This window comes from Rhea pennata, chromosome 2, assembly GCF_028389875.1.
Source record: "Rhea pennata isolate bPtePen1 chromosome 2, bPtePen1.pri, whole genome shotgun sequence".
NCBI lineage: Eukaryota > Metazoa > Chordata > Aves > Rheiformes > Rheidae > Rhea > Rhea pennata.
In genome coordinates this window covers 128,557,071-128,582,335 of record NC_084664.1, presented here as the reverse complement: position 1 = coordinate 128,582,335, position 25,265 = coordinate 128,557,071, and the positions used below count along the sequence as shown (strand labels likewise).

General features: G+C 40.4%; 1 protein-coding gene across 1 annotated transcript in view; it reads right to left on the bottom strand.

Moving 5' to 3' along the window:
• Positions 1-15,655: 15,655 nt before the first annotated feature.
• Positions 15,656-25,265, bottom strand: part of CA8 (carbonic anhydrase 8) — a 49,523-nt gene continuing 39,913 nt past the window's right edge. Inside the window, exon 9 of the mRNA XM_062568211.1 lies at positions 15,656-15,973. The gene's annotated coding sequence lies outside the window, so the exon portion shown is untranslated. The remainder of the gene's footprint in view (positions 15,974-25,265) is intronic.

Below are 25,265 nucleotides of genomic sequence, written 5' to 3'. Positions count from 1 at the left end.
TGCTTCCTCAATCCATCCAAATGCATGTCTGTTTGCCATAGTACATGAAGGGCATATACTGGGTAAACAGTTTTTTTCAGAAAGTTAGGTAATTTTTTCACATGAGACTTTATGACTAAATAAACACAGAGACATAAACATGAGTTAGCTAGACCTAGTCAGTTCTAAGACAGACTCATAACCACATAACTTCATTTATCTACAGAAAATCAAATGCCTGTAAATACTAATTTTCATTTCAGTGTGCTATGACAAATCTTTTGTTTTTGAAGAAAAAAAATCTTGATCCTATTCCACTGAATGCTGAAGGAAGGGGGGGGCATTGCCATTAAACTACATGGAGAAGAGTAGTTTGAAGTAGAATGAAGTTTGAAAACAGAATTGTTGCAGAGTATTATTTCTGAAGATCTCACTATATTATACAATTTCAGAATGTATATTTGAAATATACTTGCAGCTTCATAAAAATGTTCAGTTCCTGTAATAAGGAGAAAAAATGGTGGGAGAAAGTTTGCTGTTTTCTTCCGTTAAAAATGTATACTTTCTTGTTGATAGAGGATGTAACCATTCAGTAGTCTTTGACATTTCCCTTTGAGATGATTACAGATCTTCCTCTAAAACACCAATCTTAAATGTTATCTTGTTATCTACAGTTGATGCTCTTACCATTCCTTTTTATAGCAACCATTTTTCAAATGGCTTGTGAGTCACTGCCTCCATCTAGCCACCGTCATCTCTTTGAACACTCCTTGTTCTGCCTGGTGCCAAAATTGCTGACTGTCCCACATCTAAAAGATTAATCACTGCAAAAAAAAAAAAATATATATATATATATATATATATATTCAGCCATCAAAATGGCTGCTGTCTTTGCAAGAAGCTGCGTTAAAGACTGGAAGTGGCCTAATTTAGATCTTCCCTTTATTAGTAAAACATTAAAGAAATCAGAAATGTGTTTAGCGTTTAATATGCTAATGATTCACAAACTAGTGGGATACATGTATTAGAAATGCAATGCCTAACTTCCCTGTCTCTCTCTACCTTTTCCATGAATTGTTGTTTACATTAAAACTTCCCATGTCTATACAGAAGTTATGCTACCTCTGCTGGTAAATCTGGTTATTTTAATTTGTTTATGTGTTGATCCAGCAAAAATGTGCTTGGTACATCCTCTGGTGGCAAAATTTAGGAACATCAGTTTGGTTTGTGAAGAACTGAGTCTCTAGTTTCTGGTCTTGGTGTGTCTGAGCAACCCTTTTACCCAGATCTGACTCTGCACAAGGGAGATTTCACAAGAGATGGCTCTAAATGACAGGAAAGTCTCGCTCCTATGCCAGACTGCCACGACAGGCTCTAAACCCCGGTGGCCGTTTGCTGTACGGATTCAGAACAGCTGATGGCACTATCGCACCACGGGCCTGCGCCTGTGCGTTGCTGTGTTATTCCCACCATCCGTAATCAAGGTGTGAAATTAAAACTTTTTTGCGAGGAATAGGCGAAGCCGTGCAAGTCTCCGTTCTGGATCCCTCTGGCCCAAGCGCCCCTCACACCAAAGCTAACTACAGCAGCCTCAGTGAAGAACTGTCACCTGCTGGAGGCAGCGGCGGAAAACCTCACTCAAGGGAGGGAGGTAACGTCGTACCCCCAGCCCTGCCTTTTTCAACACAAACAGGGCAAAATAACGGTTATCGAGGCAGCTTTCCACGGGGCTGTGCCAGCCGAGCTCGGCGGATCCCTCTAACGATGACAGCTTGGCTGTTCAGAAGCAGCAACGTGACGCCCTCCTGCCTCTCGCTGCGTTTTCCTGGCTCTGCCTCAGCGACGCCGAGCCGGCACCGGCGGTGCTCCTCCGTTGGTTCTGGAAATCAGTAAACAGCAGTGACAGCGGAGCTTGGCGTGGGAGAAGTACGATGTCAATTAGGAATTAATTAAGTGTATGTGGAATGAGGAAAGAGCTATGAGATAGGTGTGAAATGAAATCAATTTAAAATTAGCTCGTGCATGATTGTCTGAAGAGCAAGTATAAATAGTTCCCTTTCTGATCAGGAGGTTTTCTGTTTTGCCCAGAACATAGTTGCTTACTTTTTTTATTATTTCTTTTTTAACTTATGGGTATGGGGGCAGGTTTAGCTCGGTTGGTTAGCGCATGGTGCTGTTAATGCCACGGTTGCAGGTTCAATCCCCGTATGGACTATGCTGAGGGTTGGACTAGATGATCTCCAGAGGTCCCTTCCAATCTGTATTCTATGGTTCTATGATAGGTCATGCACAAAAATATTTTGCTCTATTAATTTACACTCAAACAGCAAAGAGGGATTAGTTAATATTTAATCAGATGCCCACGGAAATTTGACAAGGCCCACAGAAATTTAACAGTGACCATTTCTTCATTCCAGATAGTGGATTTGGCTTGGGGTGAATTTCTGCCCTCCAGGGCGAACCCCATGAGGGACTCAAAGATAAAAGGGAAGAAATCATCAGAAATCAGCAGGAAACTGGCTGCAGCACCTGGTTGCCACTGGTACTGCAGTCCCCCAGCAAGGTCAGGGTTTCATCATACAGCACATTCAGCAAGTCGAGCAGAGCCACCATCTCCCAGACCTCAGAGTTTGAACTAGAACAAGACAAATATCAGGTGCCGAAAATACTGGAGCTGAGTACTGGTGAGCCAGGCTTTCTTCAGAGGACAGAGGATAGTGGGGAGATGGGATCACAGTCTTGCAACGGGTAAAAAGGTGGTTAGGAAGAAGACTGATTCCTGTGCCAGGGCCAGCAAACCATCTTCGAAGGAACTTACTATATTTCTGGGTAAAACCAATGTAATTTTGTAGAAGTTTGTGGTGAAACCAATTAACTATCACACTTTAATTTTTTGAATATTTAAGTATTTGAATAAATATTTATTGACAAGTGCATGAATAGAGAGGGCAAACTGTTAATAGCCAGATATCAGAAGATCTCACTACACCTCCAGCAAGAGGAAAACATGTGTGTGTCTTATAACAAGTGTATAGCAAACGTGGTGAGTAGACAAGAAATAGCTGCCAGGTCATCGCCCACTGCTAATGGATAGCTCACCTGAGATATTGTGGAAGAGACAGGTCTTGAATAGAGCTCTGAAAGTGTGAAGCATTTGGAGCATCCCTAAGGATTCTCCAATGCCTGAAAAACAGGAAATAAAGAGATTATTCATGTTTGGATTCACATACTCTGGTTGGAATCACATATTCTGGAGATCTGTGGGTCAAAAAGGAGAATGGATCAATTCATCTTGCCACTGAAACTGCAGGACTAATAGAATTGAGAAAGAGTCAGATAATGCCTGAATTTGTACATCATCTCCAAGCATATGGAGGAAAAGAAGGTGATCAGGAGTAGGCACCATGGATTCACCAAGGGGAAATCCTGCTTAACCAATCTGATAGCCTTCTCTGATGGAATGACTGGCTGGGTAGAGGAGGGGAGAGCAGCGGACGTGGTGTACCTTGACTTCAGCAAGGCTTTGGACACTGTCTCCCATAACATCCTCCTAGGCAAGCTCTGGAAGTGGGGGTTAGATGAGCAAACAGTGAGATGGATTGAGAACTGGCTGAAAGGCAGAGCTCAGAGGGTCGTCATCAGTGGCACAGAGTCTAGTTGGAGGCCTGTGGCTAGTGGCATCGCCCAGGGCTCAGTACTGGGTCCCATCCTGTTCAACTTCTTCATCAATGACCTGGATGAGGGGACAGAGTGCCTCCTCAGCAAGTTTGCTGATGCTACCAAGCTGGGAGGAGTGGCTGATACACCTGAGGGCTGTGCTGCCATTCAGAGAGACCTGGACAGGCTGGAGAGTTGGGTGGAGAGGAACCTCCTGAGGTTCCACAAGGGCAAGTGCAGAGTCCTGCACCTAGGGAGAAATAACCCTAGGCACCAGTACAAGCTGGGGACTGACCTTATGGAGAGCAGCTCTGCACAGAAGGACCTGGGAGTGCTGGTGGATGACAGGTTGACCAGGAGCCAGGAATGTGCCCTTGTGGCCAAGAAGGACAATGGTCTCCTGGGGTGCATTGGGAAGACTGTTGCCAGCAGGTCGAGGGAGGTGATCCTGCCCCTCTACTCAGCCCTGGGGAGGCCTCATCTCGAGTACTGTGTCCAGTTCTGGGCTCCCTGGGACAAGAGAGACACGGAGCTACTGGAGAGAATCCAGCATAGGGTTGCAAAGATGATCAGAGGGCTGGAGCATCTGTCCTACGAGGAACGGCTGCGAGAGCTGGGCCTCTTTAGCCTGGGGAAGAGAAGGCTGAGGGGGGATCTTATCAATGTGTACAAGTACCTGAAGGGAGGGTGTCAAGGGGATGAGGACAAACTCTTTTCAGTTGTCCCATGTGACAGGACAAGAGGCAATGGGCAGAAATTGAAGCACAGGAAGTTCCACCTGAACATGAGGGGGAATTTCTTCCCTGTGAGAGTGACGGAGCACTGGACCAGGTTGCCCAGAGAGGTTGTGGAGTCTCCTTCTCTGGAGCTATTCAAGGCCTGCCTGGATGCAACCCTGTCTACCATGCTCTAGGTGACCCTGCTTGAGCAGGGAGGTTGGACTAGATGACCTTCAGAGGTCCCTGCCAGCCTCAACCGTTCTGTGATTCTTTGTGATTCTGTGAATATGCACAGGTAGACAACTTGCTAGATTTTTTAAAAAGTGACACAGTCACTTTCAGAGAAAATTTCTACCCTTTGATCAAATCCAACCCAAATCCCATCAAATCAAGGTGTCTTGTGCAATGAAGTGGATAGAAAGGGATAAATACCTTTTCCTGAGAGGTTCATACATTCTTATATGCCTTTTACATGTCATTAATTCCCCATTTAATCATTTTATTTATTTAAAAAAAAATTAAAGGATCTCTGACACTCTTTGTACACAAAAAGAGATCTACATCCTTTCTGAAGTGGTCAAGAACCTTTTTTGGCTGTCACTGAAGATCTGTTGCATGATTGCTCTGAATTTCTTCTGAGTTCTCACCACCAAGTTTGTTTCCTGTTTTCCTTCTCACCTTGTCATTCAGCTGCCCCCCAGCCAACTTGCAGATATACAGATGAGCATGACAACTGTTGTCTCATACAGTTCAGAGTTTGGCAGCTGTTGTCATTTTTCCCTGCGAAGGCCTGAAAAGCTTTTTCTTAGCTTGTTGTGGTTTGCAGTCTCTGCTGTTAGTGCAGTCTCCATTCTGTGTCTGAGACTTGAGCCCCAGACGTGCTGAGCCTGCTAAGCTGGTGCAGAAACAGTCTCTATCGGATGGCCAAATGTGGATCTCAGCTGGGAGAGAGCAGGCAACAGACTTCCACAGTGTGGCAACTAACAGCAACAGCCTTCTCTTACCCACAGCTAGTGGCTTACACAAAGCTACAGACACCGGTCAGGTCTGGGAGGTGGCACTGGCAGCTCTCATCTCCCGGCCAGGCTGATGCTGGCAGAAGCATTAGCTTGCAGCAATGGCTGTGGAGCACTCTTGCAGACAGGTTGAATGTGGGCAGCTGCTGCTGCCTGCCTCTCCCTGATAAGACCAGAGGACCTGAGCTCCTCTGTCTATTCTGCTGGTGGCTATTTGGCTGCAGGCATCAACAGAGCAGAGTGCTGCTGAGCCAAGCCAAGCTCTGGCTGGTCTCAGTTGGCAGAAGTGAACTAGCTGTGCTACCTCCTTGCTGAGAACTGAATGAGTGATTTCTCCTTCTCAGTTCCTAGGAGACCACAAGCACCCTTGTCTCCTGGAAAGCAACGCTGGTCACCATTTCCTGGAAATGCAGAGCCTTCATGTTATGCTGCTGCAGGGGTGAGCTGCAAGTAACAGTTGAAAGGTAGCTAGGAGCAACGTCCTAAGGCACATGTGTCTCACCAGCCACTCACACTGCACAGCACGGATCACTGTGCTGGGCCAAACATCCTCTGAAAGGAGGGAGCTCAACGGGTGCCAGGACTCGGACTGAGGATCGCTGCACCTGAACTAAGAGCAATACCAATGGACAGCGTGAGTGACTCCAGGTACCAACCCCAGAGACACGCACACTAAATCATGCGCGGAACCTGCAACAAACAAACAACATTGTTGTATTACTGGATACTTCATGTATTTTATATCATGGGACCTTGATACAAAAGCAGAATCATGTCAGATTGTCGAACACAACGGAGATTAATGAAGGAAATAATACCGTCTGTGCTGTTCAGGGGCTCACGTGAAATTACAAGTAGATTTCTTTCTGGTCTTAATATTGGATGGTTTATTACTTCACTGACATTGGTATTGCAGAAACTGCAGTTTGACAAGATAGTAAACCTGTTTTAAAATGTTTATTACAAGATCAAAAACCCTGTGGCCATATGACACAAAACACTAAAACAACTTCAGTCTGTCAGTTCAAATTTGTTCCAAATATTTTGAATTTTCAGTACAACTTCAATCTGTCTTGACAGATCAGTTTTTAGCTCATCCTGCCCACTCTAATTTTATGCTGAATACACATCATCTGTTTACCCATAGCTGGGATGAAGGGTTGGCATATATCCATATCCTGTACTCTGGCTTATTCATCAGAAATATGGCCATGCCTCATTCAGATCAGATTTGTACCACAGGATGATCCAGCCGCACATAGATTTTACACTGTGGAAACACAGCCTGTGTGTGTGCTGTTGACAAAACTGCATGTGACAGAAAGAATCTAGAAAGAGAGTAAAAAGTATAGAAGCTGTAGAAAAGTTGAGGAGGAAAAATGAGATCTGAGGGGTTTTTTTTAAAAAAAAAAGGTCAGGGAAAGAAAATGTGAAAACGAAGTACAAAGATACATGTAACATAAATATGGTTCCATGCAATACTACATGTAAGTCACGGAGAGTATGGATTAAATGAGCTTCAAGACTAGATGGAAGGTCAATAAGAGCTTGACTTGATGAAAGAATTACTGGAAGAAATTCTGTAACCTATGTTATGAAGATCAAGTTAAATAAACTGAGGGAACCTTTTCACTTTAATGTTCGTTGATCATAAGTATTTGCAGGTCACTTTGATAAAGTGGTCTGGATTGCACATTGGGTCTGACTTGAATATACTTTACTACAACTCTAAATATAAGGCTGTACAGCTGGAAGTTAACAAACAAAAAGAATGTACCAATAAAAATGGAAGACTTGACCTGGAGGAGAAGAAGAAAAACTCATTAAAAACTAATGAAAGACAATTTAATAGACTAAGGAGATAAAAATACCACATGATGGCATTAAATTAGTAATTGAAAAACTACTAAGAGCAGATTTAGATTTGGCTCATTTATGACTCCTTTCTTTACTCTATGCCTAATGTCCTCCTCTTATGGGTATGACTGCTTCGTTTTGGGTGACAAGGTGCTCCTGCCTGTGGACACCCATCACAACTAAACTATCAGACAAAATTTTTCAGTTGGAAGGAGCCCATGTTTTGATTGTTTTCCTATTCTCTCCTTTTTTTATCCATTAGTGAAAGCAACAGGCATAAGGGCAATGGGAATATGTCATTACCTGATCTCCTGCTGCCAAATGAACTTCCAGACTGGTCAGCAATCTACTACATTCAGAGTAAAAAAAATTAACTGCCTATTAGGGAGAGCAGTTATTAGGAGACGCACTGCAGGTGGGAGGAAATCATTCCAAGCAACATGTCAAAATCTAAGATATTTGGGTTCTTCTATCTTAGAAGTTGGCAAAAAAGCAGTATTACAGAAAAAAAAACATAGAAAGCAATCTCTTCTACACATAGCTATTTTGCTTTTTGTAGAAAAGGATTATCAAAGTAACAGGTTGCTCTTTTCTAATTGGCTAGGTATTAAGAGGAGATGTGTATTCAAGATCATGAGGTCTTTCATATTTAGACATAACAAAGAAACCACACACTATTACTCTCTTCATTTACAGGACAACTTCCAGTTACTTTTTCAAAGAACATTCCTCTTTTTCTTTTCTGGAGGGAATTTTTGAGAGTTAAAAATATTTAACAAAACAAGGGTAAAATACAGGTTGGTCTTGAAGAGAGCAAAAGGCCAAATGGAAAGATAAACTTAGCTAATATAACAAAAGTCTTATGGAGTGTAACTAAAGCTGGTTGAAATTTTAAATTTCAATACTTTAGGGTATTCTCATATAAAACAAAAAGTTCTGGTTCAGAAAAAAAATACTAAAAATGTCAAAAGGTGTAATTTCTATTTTTTTTTCTCCTTGCAGGCAAGACAAATGCAACTGGCCCATTTTCCAGGGGCTCGCTGGCAGCCCGCATGAGTCAGGAGCAGCTAACCCTGTGCCCCAAGAGCAGGGAGCTGCAAGAGGACGCCACCATGCAGTAAGATACCCAGAAACCCTGCTGGCTCCTGCCCACACTCCCCCAACTTTCAAAGCAGAGAAGCTCCTGACCACCATCCAAGGAAAATGGAAACCTTCAAGAGGCCCATTTTGGGCTCATATTCTTAATGTTTTTGACAGTCTTCTTGAAAACCTACAGCTCCATTCACGAGCAGCCGTGGTTGGGCGTGGGCTCTCATGGTTTTCAGACTACTGCAGAGCCGGTACCTGATCAAACCAAGCTCTGTCTCCGTGGAGCAATCATTTCGCAGGAGTTGAAGAAGCACCCGGACAGCTGCCTTTGGAAGGTGGTTCTCAGCTTTCCATTTTCTGAAACACCAACTGTGTTATTTTTGTGAGCCAAACTCAATAAATGAGTTCAATTTCGTAAGTAAGAACCAGCAAAAAATAGTGAGGAACCCTGAAGATTTCTGAGGCAAGATAACACTGGGAATCACAGCAATCCTCAAAGTAGAAAGTAGAAGTTCTGCTGCTGGCCACAACACGGCCATCTCCAACGCAGCCGCACGGCTGCTGAGGAAACCTATGCCCTGAGCCAAAAATATGCTAAACACCCACGGAGGCAGCAGAATTGCACAGCTGCGGTTGCCGCAGGCCCGGCAGCTACGGGCAATGGCCCGCGGCGCTCCGGTCGCTGGAACCCGTTGTGCCAGCAGGACGGTGACCTTGCCCGTTTCCCGTGCTGAGCCTCTGCCTTGCCTCCCGGGCACCCTCTTGTACCCACCCTTACTCCCAGGTACGCTTGCTCCCACAGCCTTGCTGCCGTCTTCGTCACGTTCGCTGCCGCTTCTTTGAGCCAAATAACCTGCTTAATCGTAATTCCTGCCCACACAGGTAGGACTAATTTTGACTCAATGGCAGGCATTTATTTACAAATTTTATCTACAAGATGTGACTTAGGCAGACGGCTTAATCTACAGTTTTCCTTCTATTTTTAAAAGAAATTACCCTTAATTTTCATATATATAATTTCCTTGCAGATTTTCTCTTAGCCCACAGCTACATCCTTTAACAAGGGGTATATGTCAGAAAAAAATGATACCAAATTATAATATAGATAGACATCCACAGATATCGAATTTTCTTTGTCTGCCTTTTATACTGGGGACCAAACATTGCCTGAAGCTCTATAGTATGCAGACATCTAGTGGCTGGATAATATAGTGCAATTAAACATCTTTACAGGACACCTGTAAAAATTTTATACAATCTCAGCATAACCTGAAGGCCAGTTACCTTGGGTCCAGTTGAATACATATTCAAAGGCTCTGCAAATCTATTTGTCATTCATTTTGGCCATAGCTGTGAATATTTTAAGGCATTCTGGCCTCTTGTGTTTCTAGGATTCCTTTTTAAGTTGTGTATTATTGAGGTGATCAAAACATACAATAACACAGAATCAAGAAGGTTCGAAATACTGCAGCACATCTGCTAAATCACAGCCTATAATTTCACACTGAGACTCATGCATTTGATAATCATTACTGGCTTCCCTGCTAAGAGCACACAGCTCTCAGGGTTTTTTGTGTTTGTTTTGATTTGTCCCCTGAGTAAACATTTCCTTATCTAAGTGAATTACTGCATATTTCTAAGCCATGAATAAATCTTTCTGCTACCTTTGGTTTGCTTTTTTTTTTTTTCTTTTTGTTCAGCCACATATAAAATTATCCAACTAAAGAGACCAAGCTTTTTTTCTTCTTGTGATCCAAAATAACGAAATTCTCTTCCCGTTAATCTTATTGCATTAAAAAAAATCTAGCATCTTCATAACATGAGGTTAAACATACATTTTCCAGAATTGCTTTACACTTCCCATTTAAAATACTGCTGACATCATGTATCATATGCAGTTATATGTGTTTCACAGGGTTATCACAGCTTTCATCTGTTTCATACTTGCTGCTGTCAGATGTTTACATGGGAGGCACTTCAGAAAGCACTGCTTGTAGTGTGTATTTATACTAAAGCCTAGGGTATGCAAGGAGTTCATATAAGATTAAGATGTTTTTGTCTCCAGCTCAGAGACAAACAGTATCTGAAATAAATAAGCACGTGGGTTACTTTTGTGGTTGAAACTTGAGCCTTCTCAAATGCTTTACTTTTAAAAATAACGCAACTTATGTTATGGCCTTATTTCTTTATTGTCTTCCTAGAAAAGAACCCCACAGGGAATGTGGTGATTAGTCAGGGTTTGGGATAAGGTTTGCTGTGTGCTGCTCAAGGAAGAGCAACAACACCTGGGCCGCTGGCGCTCCCTGGTTGGGAACAGCGGCAGACTCGGGGAATAACGCTTGCTATCTTCTAATCTAATTTCTAATCATTAATCTGGGCACTGCCTGTGATTCAGATGTTGGTCTTGCCCAATCCAGAATGAACCACTTCCAACACAAGTTAGGGTGGAAATAGAAATTTTTCCAACCACATCTTTGCTAAAGAAAGGGACACTTAGTAAGCAAATCCCTTTCTTCTTTATGCTTGCAAGGCTTAAACAGCTCACTCCATGTTTTATAGGGGAAATTTTTTTCAAAGTTATCTCATATTTCCCATCTCAGACACCATCTTGTTTGTCTAATATTTGGGGAGAAGGGACTCTTTAAACCACCTTGTGGTCAGGCTCTGCGGAAGACCAAGCAGAAATCTAGAGCTGCCCTTGCCTCTGCACACAGTCCCAGGTATCCTCAAGCTCAAAAGGGCATAAAGATACTGGAGAGATTTAAGGAAAGGCTACTGAAAATAACCCAGTACTGAAAAACAAACCTTAAGACAGAAGTCATCAATTCAGTAAATTTATCAGAGAGAAGACTGAAGAGAGAACTTGAGTACTGACTCAATGCTGGGTTTTCAACATTGCAAAGTCATAACAAATTCTGGATAAGGACCACAGGTGTTACAGGACAATATAAAGAAATCTCTCTAAAGTGGCTAGTGAGCTGTCTTCTTAGGTCAGATTATGATCAGAATGGAATGTCCTTCAGGTGATGCAGGAAAGAAGGCAAAGTCAGTGTAAAGATAAATTCATTAATACAACCAAAGCACTTGAATACTGTAAGAGAGAAAGTCCCATGAGAAAATTAATGATTATGTCTCCACAGCAAGTTTTTAACACCATTCAGTAAAAAGGGGGACCTGAGACTATGGAGGAAAAGAGAAGGGAGTAGGACTTCAAAAATGTTCATTTAGCAAAGAGAAAAATACTTGCTCATCCAAATATTAACTGTATATGTACAGTGGTGGTGAATTCATGTTAGGTACACTTTCTGGAATTTCTTAGCTGTGATCAGGAACTTTAAACTTCATTTTAAACTTTGTTTTAAAAAGTTTTTCTATGTATAGTATTCTAAAGATATGAATACTGACACAGACATATGCATACAATGACAGATAGTTTCTTAAATACATGTGCATGTAAATACTTCCAAACACAACCTCAGAAGATGTGATGAATGGTTCCCCAGCTGCCTGATATTTTGGCAGATAGCACAGGATTATAGAGAATGAACACAGCTGTGGCTGATGATGCCATCGTGAAACCTAAACAGGGAGAAAATGGAAGGCTAAGACTTCTCCTCTTTCCAGTCTTTAACTCTGAAAGGATCTTCTCCTTTTCCCCTACTGCCTTCATTCACCAAGGGATTCCCACACTTGTAGAAGGAAGGAAGCTTTTCCTCATTCTCACTGGGATTGATGTGACAACCATGAAAGGATTAATTTGTACAAGGCCATTACAGCACTAGTGCTGTGCTTCCCAGTCAAATTCAGCCAAGGATAGGCTGAGCTGATGTTTGCAACCTAGCCTTTCTGGAGAATACTGATGGGTAGGACTTTTGCAAAGATGGTTGTACATGCAGCTGTCCCTCTTTGTTGTTTCTGCAGTCTCATCAAAATTCAGCTGAAACTTCTCAGTAAAATTATTTATCTTTTTATGTTGCCCTAGTGCTAAACACTTTTAACACTTCAGTAATCGTAGCCTTCAAAATACCCTCTGGGATTCAAGGACACCAGTGAATTGCCCTTTAGGCAACTAACAGGGACATCAGCCAGAGATTGTCCTTTATTTTCTGTTAGACTCACTGTTCTAGTGTAAGCAAAGCTTTTACATCTAGCTACCATACAATGCTTATCCCTGTAATGTCTGGGGTCAAGTCTATCCTTCATTCCATACCAGTTTATGCACTGGTCACCTTCCAAGTGTATTCTGGGGGCAGGCCTAGGATCCGCTGCTGTTCTACCTGTGCCTTGGTTTTCATGCAAAGGAAATGAGGGCGACAGGGAGGAGGGCAGTCGAAGGAGTCATGGTGCTCTCCAAGAGGTTCCTTTGATCTGACAATCACAAGTCCAGGACCACAGCCCGGAGTGCAAAGCATGCTGTGCAGTAGTCTAATCATAAGCTAAGATCTTTAGACCTTTAAGATTTCCTGTGAGCTCCAAAAAGCTACACAGGAATCAAAAGTGTACATCACCTACAGCAGGGAGATCCACAACAGCGCAAGTCCTGCCCACCTTGCCTGCCTCCTCCCAGCAGCTGGGTTTGTTCTCATTCTCTGCACTATCCAATAGTTTGCCTGAAGGCTGCAGTCAGCTTTTGCCCCAGGAAGCCTATAGCTGCTTTGAAGTATCATGTCATAAATTTCTTGATCAACAAGTGAGTAACTGCTGCCTGTGAACTTACTTTAGCCTCAACACCTCCTTAAAACTTTTAATTCACATTTCTAATAAGTGTTCAAAATTATATGGAGTGCCACATGCATTAATAATTATCCTTAAAAATAGATATCCTCTGCTATCTGTTTGGTAGCAGAGCCTTACCAAACTCAATAAAACCTCTCATGTGCAGGGTAACTGAAGTAACACCTGGAAAATCCTTGCTGCGAGCTCCTCCCTATGGATTCCTCCCAAAACCAGAAAGATTAATTTAACTTTTCCCAGCACACCAAAAATGTTGGTTGATCAATCTGTAATTAGAATGGGCATGTTTTGTGACCGAATTTGTTCTTATAATTAGATCAAGTTCTAAAGACAAAATACAGTTATAAGTATCTTTTACTGATTTTTTTTCCTTTCAAAGCCAAGCCTTCAGAAAGACCTAAAAAGTCTCACTAATGTTGAGATAGATTTGCTAATCTCAGTTGCTCCCTCCACTGTATTATTTATCTGATTAGAACTTCACTGTACAAGGAAATGCAGGAAAGAACAGTAAACACAGGAAGGGAGCACAGGAAAGAAATAATGGACTTCATTTTTTTAGGGGAGACATTACATCATTTGCATTGCAGTATACCCTTTTTCACAGCCAGAATAATATTGTCCAGGTCCAAGATAAGAAACATATTTATTTAGAGAATAAATCTAGCTCAGGTTTCATCATAACATCAATATTTGCAATATTAATATTACAGTTACTCTCAGTTAATACTCAGTAGTTAATAATATCTTACGCGCAAAGAGAAAAGATCTTTTGAATGAGATGTAGATGTAATCTGGGAATTGCTGGATTTATAACTTGGTTCACTCCATTTTTGGAGGGTTCCTTCATTGCTATGTACAAGGGTATTGGGATTAGTCTTCAACTGGCAGAAACCAGTTGACTTCTGCCGCCTATCTTTTTTGTCTTTTTCTCTTTTTGACATCTCTAGAGCCCAGCCCAACAAGAATAAATTATAAGGCTACTTTCAAAAATTGCACAGAGTCTAGCCTAGCCTTTGAAGGTTAGACATTGCACTACTTGCAGTAGATCTCATACAGAGACTCCTGCTGCAAGATGTGGGTCAGCAGGAGGCTGAACTGTGGTGCCCAGCATCCTGGGTTGGGCTCCAGCTGCAGCTGCTTGTGGAATCATTGTTGAAGGACGAAGAGCAGTAGTTGGTGAAGCTATTAATTTGTTATCATGGAAGTGGATGTATTGCAGATAGAAGATGAATTTTTGGCTTGCACTGAAATCATGATCCTCTTGTCTAGGAAATGTGGCCATACTTTATTGAGTGGCCTCCAACTTTATTGAGTTTGGTCAGGAGGTGGAGATGGACTTCCTTAAGCATAATCCTAAAAATCTTAAGAGTTTCTACAGGCAAAAAGAGCAATTCAGCTATTACAACTCTCCTGAGACAGAAATAATCAGAGGACTTCATGAGGGGCTGCCTGCTGTGTATTTTCTATGCATTTATTGCAATACATGATGTGAAGGGCAGCTGTGTATCTCTCCAATGGCAGCAAATGTTTCTGCAATGCACATTTACCAACACATTAAGTAGTGAGCAGCATTCACTCCCCTGACCCAGCTCATGCATGGTATGTGGTTTTGTCCTATTGTTCTTGCTGCCCCTCATATGCACATAAATGACTTTGAGAATTCGTAACTCCTTATTCAGTAGCAGCTCTGAAGAAGTAGATTAAGGATGCCTTGCGACCTACATTTACTACTGCCTGGTGATGACTTTGTGATTGATGATTCACCAATCTGCTCCCAGGGAGTTCCTCCCCTTTGTGAACCCTGTTTGCATCTCCATTGTGCCCCGGCCTGGAGCTTGCCATCTGTGCCTCAGGCACACTGACACAGGTCTCTGCATAAACCTGCCCTCTTCATGCCAGTAAAATGGACCATGCTGATACCTATGGTGATCAAAGCTACTTCCCACCATGTTATTGACTCTGTCTTTCAGATCTACATGTTGTGCAGGAAGCAGAAGCTATGAGCTTGATTAACTGGCTTAGACTACCTTTCCCTTCTCTGTTTTGCCAGTGTTGTGTCCTGTGTGGCCCAGCATGGTAACCTCCACACTGTGCACTGAGCTAAGGACATGCAGAGCAGGTCCCCAGAACACCATCCTGAGCAGCATGCAATAACAAATGGAACTGTCATAACTCACAGGAGAATAAAGGCCTATAATTTTCTGCCTCAATTGAACATATCTCTGCAAAGTTCCATGACTCACCAAGTAGAAAATAATCCAGATGACTCTGTTTATTGGTACATTGGTTAATTTCTCTTATTTCAAATTGGTTCCTTATTTCAAAAAGGTTCCTAGTAATGCAAATGTCACTCAGCTTTACTCAGCTAAACCATGTTAGATGTACAGGTTTGGCACAGAAATGTTCCCTTCTGCCCCAAACTTATTTCTGAATTTACATAATATCTTCTGTGCACAAAGAATGCCTTTTATTGGCTTTATAGAATGCACCTCTCCTCTACAGAAAAGACATTAGTTAATAAGAGCACAAGAAATGCTACAAAATAAAATTAAATCCAAAATTCAAAACAACGAGTTTTTCTATATATAATAACATTCATTCCAAGCTTAAAACTATTACTATTTGGATTACAGACCATTACTGAATGCTATACTAAAGATACTACATAAGTACTGATAATTACTGTTTTAAAATAGGTAACAGTGTGAATTGGAAGATCTGATGTGTTTTTTTCTTTTAATGTACAGACCCATTCCCAGAATTTCACTGGACCGTGTGGACAGACCAACTGTCACAGCTGTCTATCAAGGCTGAATTAGATGAAGGCAAACAATACAGGCTTTGTGGTTCGACTGAAGCAGCAGTCTCGAAAGTTTCCATTTCTCATCCAAGGGCACTGTGGGAGCATTGTCTTCCTCCTCTCTGAAAAGAGAATAGAACAATTATGCTACTGAAATTCCTGCACAGTAGGTCTGAAAGACTGTTCATGTCCAGCCAGGGAGACAGGGGAAACTAAAAGCAAGGATTTCATGACAGCAGGTGGGGGGCGGGTTCAGGGCATATACTTCAGTGACATAATGGACCCGATTCTTCTCACTGAGGCTGAAGCCAATGCTGAAAGATTTAATAGCAATGGAGGAAGTGGCAACAAAATTGCAATATTAAATGCAGTGGTAAAAGTATTACCTTGAAACAAAGCTTTTCTAATGGCTTTCTGAATCAATCAGACAATTGATACTAACATGAAGGTCACAGCTTTAAACTAGACAGGAATATATACTAACCACACAGAATTTTTTTAACATTTACCATTTTAAGGGCCCTACTGTGTGAAGTGCTGAGTATATAGCTCTCATGAGAGTCAGAAGTGCTGAGGAGATAGAAGGCAATGACCCAACTTGTCCCTCTTAATAGCAGTAATATTCATTAGCAGTACAGATAAACCAGTTCTTGGTTTCATGCAAACACATACTATGTTTCAACCTAAGCTTAGGAAATCAACTACTCAGGTTGCCCTAGTGCTTTTCAGTTCATAAGTGATAGGTGTGAGAGTGACATTTCATTCTATTGTACTATAATCTCATTTTTCCTGAGGTTATTTTAATGCCAATTATACTTCAGTAAGTAATGAGTAAGGACAAATACAGAATAATACACCAAACCTTAAATGAGTGCAAATAATCACCTGCTGCTACCTTTGCTTGCAGGCAGAGTCAACACCTCCCTTGAGACTTCCCAATACTTTCTTCTGAAGATCAAGGTAGGGTAGAAGTAGCCAGTCACCAGCGGTGCAATTAAGAAATTGGTGTCTACACAGAAGACAATCTATGCAACGATCTCCCTATGCTCCTTGGCTATCCTCCAACACCCCCTGCAGTCACAAGGTTTGGCAGCAGGATCATTTGATGGTCAACCTGAGGAACCTTTTACTGGCTCCCTTCAAAGGCAGACTGCATGCCCTTCAAAAAGCCGCTAGTTTTAGTTATATTTTAGGTAATAATATAGCAGGTGCAAAGTTCTTCCTGGGGCCTTGATAAAGATATATAACACAAAAACATTTAACAATAACAAGTTAGTCTTGCTATTTTGAAAAACTCTTGGTACATTTTTCAGGGAGCTGCTGATATGAGGGTGCAGTGACCAAATCCCCCTGGAAGTGAACAGAAAGATTTCTCTCAAGTGGACAGAAGATATGGGGTGAGGGCATTACACTGAACAATCTCAGCCAGTATGCTCAGAAGAAACCAGAAACACTGTGTCCTTAAGGTTCCATGCAGGCAAAATAATGCTGTGACACAGTGACACCTTCTCAATCTCAATTAGTGCTAAACTAATTAACAAAACTGTTCTATACACTACAGCTAGTAGTTCTTTCTTGGCTAATCTCTAGTGTGATGTGAGGGTGATTGAGGATCTAATTACTCCTTAATTGAATGCACACTTTGCACATTTTTCACCAGTTCAAGCTTAATGCTTTTGGTCCAAAAATCAAAGTCAGTGAAATTAAGTTGAACTGGGATTTGGGCAGCTATTGTATTAAAGGATTACTTTTGGAAAGGAGCCTAATCACAAGCCAATCTGGAGATACCAGTTGTATTTGTTATAGAAACACATAATATATTATCTGACAAAAGCCTAATTGTATGTATTAGTAGTGTTGTTATTCATGCTTACCCATTATTCTTGTTTAAGAATAATTTTTCTACCATGCTAAATTCAAAGCACTGTTTAACAAGATATATGGTCCAGCATCACATTATTCAGACTAAAGGTTTACGCAGATCAAGATACCTGTTTCTCTTATTCTTCTGAAGGCTATCTGGAGGTGTAATAATTGAGCAAAATATTAATTCATTGTTATATATAATAAATAATTTGTTTATATATAAATAATTATATTTATTATTTAAGTATAATATAAAAATATTATACTAATGTGCATGTGTGTTATAATCAGAGAACTGTCTACATGCATTGCTTGTTTGAAATTTTTATGTCTGCCTCTGAAATTTCCTTTGCTTGAGTTGAGCCATACACATAAATGAAGCCCCACTGCTTCTGAAGGGGGGGGGTCTCTGCACGTCAGCCACCTATCCCCAAAGAAAAGCTTTCAGGATCAGCACCACAAACTGTAAATAGCTGCAGAAATTGATGGCTCTAACCATAATAACCATGGTTTAAAACAAATAAATATTAATGAGATTAAGCAAAATTCACAAATAAGTCTTGAGGAAATAAAAAAATGTTTCCAAAATAGTTCTGCTAATATTTTACTGAAAATTCTTGAAAAAAATATTAATGCCTGCACATTTATTTCTAATTCTTTCATCTATTAATTTTGTATACTTATTTTCCTGACAGAGAGTAAATTTTCTTGAACAAAACTATTTATCTGGCATAACAACACTATGGCAAGACTGTAACTTAATCTCAGAAACAAAGGCTAGGATCACAGATAGATCCACACTGTTATATTTTTAAGAACCAAAGGTCCCACATTTCCATAGGAATAGAACATACTTATAATAGAGAAAAGATGTAAGAAAACTTCAGTGTAAAAGATCACTTTTCAAAGACTTCCGAAAGTGTTGGAAAAGTGCATATAAATGGAATATGGAGAAATGAAATAGGATGGCCATGATAATATGCCATTCCATCTGACAGGGAGGAAATGAGATACCCCACTGCAGCAGTCCTACGCCAAGATCACTACACAAGATCAAAAATATTCTTCTGTTACTTAGAAATAGACAATCCCCTTTTTGGACAGCTTTTCCACCTCTTTTCTCTTGCCATATTCTTTACCAGTCGCCTCACACAATATCTCCATTTTGTCCCTGAGAAAGTGTCTTGTCTCCACCTCCTTAATATTAGGTTAAACTAAAAGTTAAGAAAAAATTCAAAGGACATGAGTAGCAAGATCACTTTAACACTGACTACACATTATCATTCTCCTATCCCATCTAAAAGACAGCACCTGAAAGCACTGTCAGGCATGAATTTCAGAGTGCCTCAGAAGAGAAGACTCACTACTTCATTAGCTTTTATGTTTCCTGTGACATCTTGTACTCCTCTTCCATGACAAGGTCACAATTTATTCAGTGCCATGGTCCACATGTGGCTCTGTGGGTATTCAACAGCTCTAGTTAACTAAAATGTATCCTTATTTCTCTTGAGCTGTGGTGATGCATAAATATGTTTTAAAAATTACAAATACATTTTTCTTTTTAACATCATTCTGTATTTATAGACTCTAGCGTTACTTATAAAATACTGCTAATAACAGTTACTACTGGTATTCTCTCTCTTGAGTGAGAATTATCAGTTGCACGATTGTTTTCAGTAACCCAAATAACTTTGTCAATTTTGTTTTCTGTTTTTTGTTTTCAAAACATTACTATCTGCCTAACAAGAGTCTGTTTGCAAAATGCATACTTTAATTCCATGATTTTCATCCATATGAAAGAATCCGAAATTCCAAAAAGAATAAAGGTCTGCGAATATTAGGATCCTCAGTTACAATGAGGTAGTAACATTTTCCTTTAACTTCCCAGCATGATTTCATCTAGGTAAGAGAGAGTGTACTCTGCTTCCTGACATCTTGTATAATACTGCTGAAGAAACATCTGCATGTTGTATGCTTTCTTCTCTGTGTGCATGGTCAGATACACACACTTGCATGTCCTGCTAACATCCTTGACATTCAGAGCTGTTACATCACCAGATTTTATACCTACTACTTCGGAGTCTTTATATCTTACAAAATACGTAGATTTATCAGAAAAGATTTAAACTTCCTACCATTTTCCCTATAAGTGAAAACAACATAGCAAGGCCTCAGGTGTTCAGAGCTCAGCTTTTGTGTTGCAATTGCCAATAAACATGCCATGGATTTTTTTTTTTTTTTTTGTGATAGGTGTTCGTGATTATGCTATCAGTTTCTGAGTAGTGGTGCACAAATTATAAACGGTTTATGGGGAGCAGCTGGAAATTATACTCTCACAATATTTTTCCAAAAAAAAAGGGTGATGATAAGAATGCATTGTGGATTGCAAAAAGTATGTGCTGTTGATAGAGAGCCAGGAGCCAAAAAATATAGCAGCCCTTGTCAACATGAAGTAGATGAATCTTATCTAAAGCATATAGCAGAGGTCTGATTCCTAGGCTACCTTATGATTTTGTTAGCTTTAAGAAATAAGCAGTATTTTGTTCCTTTTTTTTCCCTTCTTCCTGTTTTCCATTTCTCCACTAGTATTTATGTATTTCTAAAAGGAGCTCAGTAAGGGTTTGAACAAGGATAATTCCAATATGTTATTCATTCTGGAAGCAACTACAATTTAAAATGATTTTCTTCCTTTTCTTCCTCTTTTAGGGCTTGATGATTCCCTGTATTGATGCTCTGGCCTGGATACAACATGAACTCCTACTACAGCAGTGGCCAGTGTATGACTCTTGGGCTGCCCATGGCAGCTACATTACATTGTGGCTCCTGTGCCAGAGAGATGCCACACAAGCAACAGAAGTAGCCGGTTGCTACTTGCTCATTTCCTCTACTAACTCTACCAATTCCCTCAGCTGCAGGAAAACAAGTCAGGCTGACATCACAGGGTCAATCTCACATCCCGTTCCCTCCCATTACAATGAAGTAGTGTGAAGCCAGCTGGGAAGACAGCATCTCTCAATCACTCCTGAAGCTCTTCCTCCCCTGAACTCCTTTGTGTTCTTAGTATGTTTTCAGTAGCCCTCAGATTACGGTGTCTGGTTCACAAGCTAAAGGTATTTGGCCAATGATCTGCTCATGCTCTCAACTGTAAGCACAGTCTCAAGTACTCCAAAGTGGCAGCAGTGTTGTGCACAATACAGAAGGTCTTAAAGGCAGGAGAATAATAGTCAGTTTTGTTGATAACATAATGTTGAGCCTTTTTCAAAGAAAAACAATTGAAACAACAATTAAACCAATTCCTTTTTCAGCACAAAATCTAAACTCATGGAAACAAGCAATGACTGATGAAAAATCACTTGTTGAAAAGCAGAACAAATATTCCTATTTCATCACATCTAGGAAATCAGTATTTACATTTCTAAATAGCCAGGGTTGATAGTCATTGTTTTGTTTTTTTTAAAACCAGGAAAAAGAGAAGAATGGTTGTAATAGCTAATGATGCATGGACATTGAAAGCTCATTCCAGCTTTGGATCGACACAACAGAAAAGTATAAAATCCTTGAGTGTAGGAATTCTCAGACCAACTTGTCTGTGAGCTGCCAGGAACCACAAATGCTACTAGTAACTGAGAGGAAAGATATATACTAACTGATAATGACAACCTTCATTAAAGTGTAAAGTTCACTGAGATCTGCTTAGAGAAAGAAATGACAAATAGAATCACACTGTCCTTAACTCCAGTTCTCAAAGGCAATTCATAACTGCATAGCTCACTCTTTATCTAAATGCCATTTCATACTGTACATTCTACTAATATCATACAATGCATAATGTCACCAAGTGGGGAATGCACAACCACATGTTTAGTAATACTCACTCCCACTGGCAACACTGACCCTCTGTTCAACACCCTATGGAAGGGGTAGCATATGGTTTTGCTGTCACAGGAGCAGCTCAGCAGCTCCAAAAATAAATTTGCACCGTACATTTACGAAATGCCATGGATACTGTCACTGTATTGCCCTCTCTCCTTATTCTGCATTATGAAACTAATGCTGTGCCATTTTTTGCTTGTCTGCTCAGACCCCACAATACCATGCAGACAGTCTCTACAATACCAGGTATGCTGTCTCTGTTCCTCCCATCCTGAATTACTCTCTCCTATTCCTTAGGCACAGCACAATCCCTTAGTATTTTAATGATGCTACGTACTTCTTTTTCCTCTAATTTTGAATGTACAGCTTGGAAAATGGTAATAATTTTAAGAACAGTTTTTAATCCAAGATATTTTCAACTACAATAATTTACAGAGCATTAGATAAACTTGCAGCTACTGACAGTTTGAGGACAAATAAAGACGTATGTGTACATATGAACATGTATGTGTGTTTGTTTAAATGAAAACTGACACTTTTCCTAGAGTTTCTGAATCAGTCACAGAAAAAGCTGTTCAGAACAACTGGAATAACATCAATAGGCAGCCAGAATAGGTAAAGACCATTACCACACCTGGAAGACAATTCTTGATTTATGGATGCAAAATAAAATAAGTTACTTTTGTAACTGGTATGTTCACTTTTCAAAACAATGCATTGAAGACCGAATCTTTTGTTTATTTCTTATGTTTAGTGGCAAATAAAGTTTACTCCTTTCAAAAGGAAATATTTTCTAAACATGATTTTAAGAAGTTTTTTTTAGCACTTAGTCTTATTGCCTTCTATTAAAAAAAAATCATTGATTTTCATGACTTCTGTATCAGGCCTTTTCTGAGTCAATGGAAGCAAAGCCATTTAAACTATAATATGCACAGAATCATGTTTATACATCCTGGTTTGGAAAGAAATGTAGACCTGTGTCTGACTCCTTAAGCATGCCACACTGAATTCAGTATTATCAATGCACGCTGATGAGCATGTGTTTGAAATCAGGTATCTTTCTGATTCTCTGTACCTTCCTAATTCTCAGTAACTTTTGTGAATTCTGCTTACAGATTTAGCCACTGATATAACAGAGGAGAAGGCATGTCTATCTAATCAATTATGTGTAAAGCTCCAAAAATTAAAGAGAGGATAGTACATCCACTAGAAACCACAAATAATGCTGTTTTCAATGCAAATATACTACTGAAAAAGTACTTATCCATACATCAAGTAAGGTGATAAACCCAAAAATACAATAGCCTCCTGGAATACTGACAAATTACATGTTTTTTAAAAAATAAATCAGGCCACAAATTGACAAAAGACTAGCCTTTAACAAGAATGGTAGATTCGAGGTTTTCTTATTTGCTTTCTAAGAGTGGTAACATCTGTAACATCTGTTGTTCCCATTTTTAAGCTTCTCTGTATAACAACAAGAACCACAAATGTTTTTCCAGGATCATCTGAAATTATCAGAAAGCAGCCTGATGCCCTTAGCAAAGTCTCTGAGACAAGTATCAAAAAACTAATGGTAACACAAAGGTCACAATACTATCCTTTCTCCCTTTCCTTTCAGATAAGGATCTGTGGATCCTGGTGGACAAAAGGTTGAACATGAGCCAGCAATGTGCAAACAACACCAACAGCCTCCTGGGCTGTGATAGGAAAAGCGTTGCCAGCAGGTTGAGGGAGGTGATCTCCTCCCTTACTCAGCACTTGGTCAGACTACGTCTGGGGTGCTGGGTCCAGTTCTGGACTCACCAGGACAAGAGAGACACAGACAGACTCAAGTGAGTCCAGCAAGGGCCATAAAGATGATTAAGAGATTGGAACATCTGTCATATAAGAAGAGGCTGAAAGAGCTGTGACTGTTTAACCTGGAGAAGAGAAAGCTCTTATCAATGTGCATAAATATATGAGGGTAAGGAGTAAAGAACATGGCACCAGACTCTTCTCAGTAGCACCCAGTGACAGAACAAGAGGCCATGGGCACAAATTGAAATACAGGAAATTTCATTTAAACATAAGAAAATATTTTTATTGTGAGGTTGAAACATTGGAACAAGTTGCCCAGAGAGGCTGTGCACTCTCCATCCTTGCATATATTCAAAACCCAGCTGAGCAAGGCTTTGCACAATTTGCTCTACTTGACTCTGCTTTGAGCAGGGGGTTGGACTAGATGATCTCCAGAGGTCCATTCCAGTCTTAACTATTCTATGATTGTATTTTTTTCATTGTCTAAAATATAATTGAAATTGTTCTCCTGTCATGTTTGAACAACAACAAATCTGCACAGAGCTTTCCCTCCAGCTTCCTTACCACATGACTGGCTCTATCACAGGTGGATGTGATTGAAAGAGATTGAAAATGGCAGGAAAAAAAAAAGCCTTTTCTAAGGAAATGGATGTGAAAACTTTATATACTTTATCTCCTACAGCTGCTGAAGACAGTTTGGTAAAGGATGTTTTTCAAGAAACTCCACAGGATAGAATCCAAAGACTCATTAACCTCAGGATATTGGAGACAGATTCATATTTGGGTAGGTTGCTTCTGTGCAAAAAATGAGTTGAAAGAAGCCAACTACTTATTCTACAGCCAATGAGTGGTTAAAGAGAGGAGTGCAACTGAAAAGTTTAGGAGAACTTCTCTATCTGCTGTGTCCTCATGCATACGCCTTTTAGAGCCTGGCTAGACTTCTTTTTAGAACTGGAGGCAATTATTTGGAGATCTGACCTTTCTTAGAGAAAAAAAAATCAAATTCAGAAAAAAAAATCTGTTCTTTACCTGAGATCATACACCATAGCGTATCACGCTCAGGTCATCTATGCCTTCAGTTCAATAAACTACCACAAATTGCATCAAGGATCAAGATCTTATATGCCACTTGACGATAAACCACAAAGGGCTCAGCTTTGTCAAGGTTTCAATCACAGCTGAGGAGCAGATGTTCTCAAGATTTATGAACATGGCATACTTACAGTCAGCATTCTGATTCAGTCAAAACTAATTATAAGCAACCTCTTCCTGCTCTTCTTTAGTCACTACTTTCACTGAAACATTTGTCTTCTCCTTTCCTTGATAGACTCGTGAGGTCAGAAATTAATGTTCCCCAAGGTTCTTCAAGCAACTGCATTACACTGGCTTGGAATAAAAGAGAAAATATTGGCAACTCTACAGAGTTCCAGCAATCTTTGCCGGAGGGAGGGGGCATCACGTCAAAAAAGAAGTTCACCTGTGTGTTTGTAATTGTAATATTCACAGCATACCAGAGCTTCAAAATAAAAGACAGTCTCCTCTTTGAATGCAGGGGATGCTCCCCCTTTGATCCTCATGTAGATGCCACCCTGCAAACTATTATCTCACTGTCTGCTACTGGGTCCTCATAGGAATATTCAGCCAACATACGAAGTTTCACTTGAAGGACCATTATTCACTCCTGTGCAAGAGAGAAGATGCCTTTTCTGAGGCCATCTGTCCTTTATGAGGAGATGCTGTCCCTCAACACCTTCCTCTTGGAGAAAACAGTGCTACGAAAGTACTGAAAAGTAAGTAGAATGGCTTTCTTCCTCTTCTGGAGCTGATCAAAGCCTTTTTTGGCTTCATATATCTAGTTCCCAGCCCATTAGAGAC